At 48.5% G+C, this 7,624-nt stretch overlaps 1 non-coding gene across 1 annotated transcript; it reads right to left on the bottom strand.

Moving 5' to 3' along the window:
- Positions 1 to 329: 329 nt before the first annotated feature.
- On the bottom strand, positions 330 to 402 carry trnam-cau (transfer RNA methionine (anticodon CAU)). The gene has a single exon. It is a non-coding gene; the product is annotated as a tRNA-Met (tRNA).
- Positions 403 to 7,624: the final 7,222 nt, after the last annotated feature.

The following is a 7,624-nucleotide window of genomic DNA, read 5'->3' as shown; positions in this document are numbered from 1 at the left end:
GAAAATAACAGTTAATTAAACTCAAAATAAAGTTATCCTTCGATCGATGTTTCAATTCCGGCTTGAAGGAGCGAGTGTACTTTTGGAAGAAGCAGCAATTAACTCAAGGTCGCTCTTTCAACTTTCCAATGTAAGGAATCTTACAACACCAGGTTATAGTCCAACAATTTGATTTTAAAATCACAAGCTTTCGGAGATTATCCCCTTCGTGAGGTGCTGCGTGCTATGGTACAGAGAGGTCAATGGGCAGCAAATCTTTTGGTGTGCTGCAGGAAGCAAAAATTCTTGATTTTGGTCTTGAGCAAAGATGGAAAAAGAAAGCTTAATTATGCCTTCTCTGAGGATTGAACTCAGGACCTTCAGATTATGAGACTGACGCGCTGCCTGCTGCGCTAAGAAGGCACTTGATGTCTAGATGTCCAGGCAGCACAAACATGTAGGACAGTTTGCAAGGTGTAAAGTCATTAACTAATCGGCAGTTTGCAAAAACCATCCATCCAGGTCGAAATCGAACCATCAGTTTTCTGAATTTTGGTCAGACACGTTCCCCATTTCTCCACTGTCCCAGGGTGTGCAGAGTAAGTGGGAGCTCACACTCCCACAGCGCTGCGGTATGAGCAGGTACCGAGTCAGTCTCGGTCATGCCCACGCGACTCCACGAGTCGGGGAGTGTCAAAAGGCGCACAGTGAACAATTCCCAAAGAGAGAGACCTTTGCTGCTTCCCTTCGATAGCTCAGCTGGTAATGCAGAAAATGTGTAGAGATTCAATCTTGAAAGAAAAATCACTCTTAAATCGCTGGTTTAATTCCGGCTCAAAATAGTGGTTTTGGAGTAAACGGTATTGAGCTCAAGGCCGCTTTCTTCACTTTACAGACTGCTGACTGCTTAAAATGTTGGTGCTTTTCCTTTCTCAAACCCGAAAGCGTTCCGTGTCTGTCTGAACACGGCTGATTTAATCGAGCATTTGCCTCTTTTCACCAGCAGGGAGCGCCTTTGAGCAACAACACGTCAAACCGCACTAACTTTCAGGCAAAAAAAGACTTCTCTCAGTCAGTCGGACAGGTCTCTCGCTGCTGAAAGGCGTGCCTTTGAGCATCAATTCTTTTTACTTTCAAAATATACTTTAATTCATAAAATTTAAGGATACATACAGTTCAGTGTAAAAGTCGCAATTTCAACTCAATACAATACAAAAACAGATCGCACACACTATGATCCCATTATTTCAATAGAAAACACAGTACAAATCTTACAATACATTCTGTATAATAAAAGGTGCGATGGCTTCATACAGTAGCCTTTCCCCATCGAGCCCTTGCATAGGCTGCACCGTGCCTCAGTGCGTCCTGCAGCACATTCTCCTGGACCTTGGAGTGTGCCAGTCGGCAACACGGTCGTGGTCAGCTCCTTCAGCTGGAAGAACAGCAGGTTTTGGGCGGACCAAAGAGCCTCCTTCACCGAGTTGATGGTCTTCCAGCAGCAGTTGATATCTGTCTCGGTGTGCCTTCTGGGAAACTGCCCGTAGAGCACAGCGTCCTGTGTTACCGAGGTGTTGGAGATGAACTGGGACAGATAGCAACGCATCTCTCTCCACATATTCTGCGTGAAGGTCCAGTCCACCAGGAGACGGACAACAGTCTCGTCCCCATTGCAGCCTTGAAGGCAGCTCGAGGTGGTGCTGAGATTCCGTATGTGTTGGAAGGACCGCACTGGGAAGGTCCTACTCACCACCATCCAGGCCACATCCTGGTGCCTGTTGGTCAGTTGCAGCGACGAGACTTTCTGCCAAATGGCATCAACCGTCTGGTCGGGGAACTGCCTGAGTGGATCCACCCTCTCCTTTTCCGGCAGGACCCCCAGAACGTTCCTCGTCGACCACTGTCTGACGGCCTTGTGGTCGAAGTGATTCCTCCTCAGGAACTTCTCCACCTGGGACAGGTGGGGAGTGGAGGGGGGGAGCTGGGTCGGTCCAGCTGGACGTGGCGTTCCTGCTTCTGCTCAGTTTTCTCAGTGTATTGGACAGGTAGAAGCTCAGCACGTAGAGACACTTGGTGTTTGCAGACCGGGGCACTACGCACATCCGGAGGCAGCCACACGCAAAGGTGTCCATCAGGATCAGGGCAGCATTGGGGACGCTTCTGCCCCCTTTGTCTGGGGGGCTTGTACATGGTGTCCCTGGAGACACATTCTACCGTGGAACACCAGACAAAGTGGAAGATAGCTCGGATGACTGTGGTGACGGAGCTGTGGGGAATGGGCCAGACCTGGGCCACATAGAGAAACACCGCGAGTACCTCACACCTTATCACTAGGTTCTTGTTGGCTACGGAGAGAGAGCGTCCCCCCAACATACAAAGCTTCTGTTTGGCCTTGGCGACCCGCTCCTCCCATTTTTTGGTGGAGTCCTGGGCCCCCGAACCCGATCCCCAACAGCATCAGGTAGTCGGACCTGACGATGAAGTGGACAAAGGATCGGGTCTCCCAACTGCCATTGAACATGTCCTCACTCTTACTGCGGTTCACTCTGGACCGCAAGGCCAGCTCGAGTCGTTCGCAGATGCCCATCAGTCTGTGGACCGACTGCTGATCGGAGCAAAAGACGGTGACGTCATCCATGTTCAGGGAGGTCTTAACCTGAGAGCCTCCACCTGGGATCGTCATCCCCCTGATACCTGTGTCCTTCCTGATGGACACGGAAAATGGCTCGACTCAACGCATGAACAAGACCGCAGAGAGAGGACAGCCCTGCTTGACTCCAGATTTAATTGGAAAACTCTCTGACTCCCGCCCATTGATTAGGACTGCGCGATGGATGTCCATATGGAGCAGTCGGATCCAATCGCGGATTCCCTCCCCAAACCCTATTTTGGAGACCTTGTCCATCATGTATGTGTGGGATATTATGTCGATAGCCTTCTCCTGATCCAGGCTGATCAGGCATGTGTTCACCCCTCTGCCCTGCACGTAGGCGATCGTATCCCAGAGCAGCACAAGGATATCAGAGGTCGTCCTGCCGGGTAAAGTACATGTCTGATCGGGGACGTTCACCCACTCCAGAGCAGATTCGAGCCTGTTGGCTATGGCCTTCGACAGAATCTTGTAGTCAGCATTAGCAGGGAAATGTGTCGCCAATTTCTGATTTATTCCCTCTCCCCCTTCTGCTTTTAGATGAGGGTGATGATGCCATTCCTCATGGACTCTGACATGCTGCCTGCCAGAAGCATACCCCCGTACACTTCAAGTAGGCCTGGGCCAATCCAGTCTCACAAAGCCGAGTACAAATCAACCGGTAAACCATCGCTCCCCGGAGTTCTACTCTTCTCGAAAGACTGGACGGCCTTTGTCAGCATCGTCCGAGTTCAGTCGCCGATCCAGGCTCTCCAGCTCGCTGTCATCTAAGACCTCCGTGACAGAGGACAGGAAGGTTTGAGAGGCCGTGCTGTCTCTGGGCTTTGTATCATACAGCCTGTCATAAAAGGACTTGCTGATCCTCAGTACGTCGGTCTGTGAAGACGTCACCGAGCCCTCTTCCTCCTTCAGGCTGCTGATCACCAGAGGTCCCTCTGTGCAGCTTCTGGAAGAAGAAGCGCGAGCACTTCTCGCCCTGCCCCACGGAGCGGACTCTGGACCAAAAGGTGATCTTCGAGGCCTCGGAGGTGAAGAGTGAGACTTGCTGGTCCTTCAACTCCCTGAGTTCCTCCCCGACATCGATCCACATCGACTGCAGCTGGAGCAGATCCTGCATGCGTTTCTGGAGCTGGGACAATTTCCTCTGTCTCTCTCTCGCCCCTTTAACTGGACGGTTCAAACCGTGCAATCACAGGGTGAGGCCCCTTTAACTGGACAGATCAAACCGTGAGATCAGAGGATGAGGCCCCTTTAACTGGACGTTTCACACCGTGAGATCACAGGCTGTCCACCTGGACTCACCCTGAGATCTCAAGGTTTTACGCGTCCCCTTTCACTGGACGCGTAAAACCTTGAGATCTCAGGGTGAGTCCCCGTTAAGTGGACGGGTAACAAAGTGAGACCACAGTGTGAGACCCCTTTAACTGGACGGGTCACACCGTGAGATCTAAGGGTGAGACTGTTTTAACTGGATTGGTCACACCGTGAGATAAAATGTTGAGGCCTCTTTAACTGGACGGCTCACACCGTGAGATATCAGGGTAAGGCGCTGTGATTACAGTTGGTATTTCCTCGCTCGACTAATTTAAATATGTGAGGTGGTGAGAGTGTTGGAGAAATGAAGGCTTGAGATGGCAGAAGCACGGGGTCTCAGCAGCAGTGGGAGCAGGACTGTACTTTGTAACTGGTGCAGGGAAACAGCAGTGGGAACGGAAATCACAAAATCACAAGAGACTTAGAGGTCCATGTATATAGATCATTAAAATATTATGGACAGGTACAGAAAATATTCTTAGAAGGCTAATGGAATGCTGGTCTTTATATCTAGAGGACCAGAATACGTGGGTAGAATTATGCTACAGCTATACAAAGTCCTATACACCTGGAGTACTGTGTTCAGTACTGGGTACCACACCTTAGGAAGGACATATTGGTCTTGGGAGTGCAGAGCAGATTTACTGGAATGATACATGTGAGAATCCCTGTGTGGTCAGTGTCCAGTAAAATATTAAAATGCCTACGTGGCAAAATAGCAGAATGCAAAATGGTTAGGAAAGGGTTAATAAGTTGATAACTGAGGTTGGTAAAGCCCTCCCACCCCCCTGCTGGGCCATATGTTTGCGTTGTCAGCAGGCCTGCATTGTCTTATCAATGTAGAGTATTTGATGTGTTTCAGGGTCTGGTCTGAGTGTCTCCATGCTGCGAGCTAATCAAGATTGGTAACACCTTAGCAAGACCAAAAGGCACATTCCCAGTGAGAAGAAAGGATGCATCCATCAGTGTCTGTCACTGCGGCATGATCAGGCCATGGGCTACCTGTGATTGGCTTGAAATTAGGTAACCTCGCATGGCCAGTCTATGTCCAGCTTATGATTGGTGTTGACTCTTGTGTTAACGATGTTCCAACCCCTATTGATCTGTATAAAGGTATGAATTTTTGTATATGTCTTTGTCTCCTTATTCTGTTAGAATCGTTCGGACTCCCTCAGGAGTCTGAATCGAAGCTACAGACTAAGACCTGCTATTAAAGTTGTGTTGAACTTTAAAGGTGTATTCGACTCAGTGTTTACTGAACCAGACTGAGGGGATAAAAGAATCCAGTTCATCATTTGATGGCCCGTACGGGGATCTCAACGGTCGTTCACCGAGAGTTCGCGGAGTAAGAGGCGGATTTGTTTTGGACACGGAGGAAGGAGAGAGCGCGCCCGATGCGAGTAAAACCTTTTTTTACCAATTCGGCTTTCCTAAATCTGTTAAGTCTGACGACGAATCGTCCAATCGCTAACACTCGTGTGGCGTCCTTACTAGATTCAGGTCAGTCTGGCGAATACACAGAAATAGCAGGAAGAGGTCAGTGGTTAAATATCACTGAGGGTCAGTACAGGTACTGAGGGAATAACTTGTAAGCGGTAGGTCAGTGATCGAACTGTCTCTGAGGGTCAGTGATTAAAATTATCACTGAGAGTTAAAGTTCGAGTTCTTGGTAATTGGATATAAAACGGAACTTCGGGTCAGTGATCAAAATTATCACTGAGAGTCAGAGTTCGAGTTCTTGGTAATTGGATATAAACCGGAACCTCGAGTCAGTGATTAAAAATCGCTGAGGATTAGGGTTCGAGTTCCTGGTGATTGGGTATAAACAGGAACTTCGAGTCCCTGGGGATTGGGTATCAACAGGAACTGATTGCTTGTGCTGATCGACTACAGAAGAAAGTGCCTGTCTCAAACGCGCAGCTTTAGACCGGTTGTTAAGAGGGGAGATCCCCCACGCGAAGGTCAGGACCCTGAAGTGGGCGTAGAGACCAAAGGCACTTAGGATTGTGAGGCACAAGGAGTCAGGTCCATCCTTGAATTCTGTTCGAATACGGTTGTATTAATTAGCTGACTAAGAGTAAAGGAAAACGGGACATAGAAAGGGTAATTTTCTGGATGCCACTGCAGAACCGCATAGTGCCTAACAGACTTTGTGTGAAAAATATCCGGACGAGGCAAAACAATTTAGACAATTGTCGGGCGGGTTGAATAAAAAATTGGGGAATGGTCAATGGCCGTTGGGAGGAACTAAAGACCTAGATACTGCCATAAAAGCACAGGAATTAATTTGGAAAAATAACGGAAGTAAAGCAACCAAATATTTAATTGCTTTATGGAGACAGTACTGTCAAGAACTTAAAGAAGCTTCGTTATTAGCAAGTTGGCAGGATATCGTGTTGAAGTTAGGGATAGGACTCACTGAAGGAGAAGTAATCAAGTCCGTAGAGGTCCTAAAAGGAGAATGTGCTCATGAAAAGCGCTCTAAAAAGAGGTCTGAAAAGACTTCGGGCGAGCCCAAAACAGTTGAGAAAAGGGAATTACGTAATCCAATGATTGGCCTTGCCTTGGCTGAGGGGGACGAGGATGAATTGGATGAGTGGAATTGTAGGTCCCGTGTAGCTCCCCAGGGTCTTAGTGCTCCTCCTGAGTACAGTAATATCTATTCTTCAGTGCCTACGGGACCGACTGTTCAAACCCCTGTGATAATGCCTCAAATTGTCTCCCGTACCAGAAGTAAAACTAGGGAATTATTGGCTCCAACATTTGAATTCTCAGTCAGCCCACTTAGTTTAAGACAGCAGAGAGATCAGAGACTGGACAGTCAGGGACTTAGAGACGCAGACACTGAAGAGTCAGGAGACGACTTGCCATCACTAAATTTAGAACGTACTACTGAGGCACTCGCTAGGTATGAGCCGACCCCTCGTCAGTTACCAATGAGGCCGATGCCTAATCCCGCTTTTGATCCAAACCCAGCCAACGCTGGAGTAGCCGGCAACTCCCCAACGATAGATGTGTACTGTCCATGGAAACCCAACGAGATAATGGCCATTCTAACTGGGGTGCCGGATAGGAGAAAGCCACCTACCGCATTTATAGAATTCCTTAAGACTGCCGTTTCCATCTATAATGCAGAAACAAGGGTCTGCGCTAGTCCAGTATATGGATGATCTGTTGATAGCCAGCCTTGATGAGCAGAGCAACCGAAAAGACACTGCCCAATTGCAAAATCACTTATCCTCGCTAGGGTACAGTATCCCGGTCGAAAGTACTGGTGGGCGAACAGAGGGTTAGATTTCTTGGAGTCATGCTCTCAGCAACCGAGCGGAGCCGAGAAAGAAGCAGGATTGAACCAATCTGTCAATTCCCTGTACCTCGAACTGCAAAGGAGGTACGGCAGTGGATGGGAATGGTAAACTATTGCAGACAGTGGATCCCTAATATTGCCGTGGACACTAAATTATTAACGCCATATACCAGCAAAGAGGGCGAATTTCAACTAGATTCTGACGCATTGGGAGCATTTGAGAGATTAAAGGAAGATTTGTCACAAGCACCCGCATTGGGGAGACCCCTGTACGACAGACCATTTCAGTTGTACTGTACTATCCTCGCTGATTGCTCGACTGCTGTTCTAACTCAAAAACATGGAGACAAGCATAGACCGGTTGCGTACTACTC

The sequence above is a fragment of the Heptranchias perlo genome, unplaced genomic scaffold (genome assembly GCF_035084215.1).
Source record: "Heptranchias perlo isolate sHepPer1 unplaced genomic scaffold, sHepPer1.hap1 HAP1_SCAFFOLD_50, whole genome shotgun sequence".
Taxonomy (NCBI): Eukaryota; Metazoa; Chordata; class Chondrichthyes; order Hexanchiformes; family Hexanchidae; genus Heptranchias; species Heptranchias perlo.
Note: the sequence above shows the minus strand (reverse complement) of the source record. Positions and strands in the feature narration are given on the sequence as shown.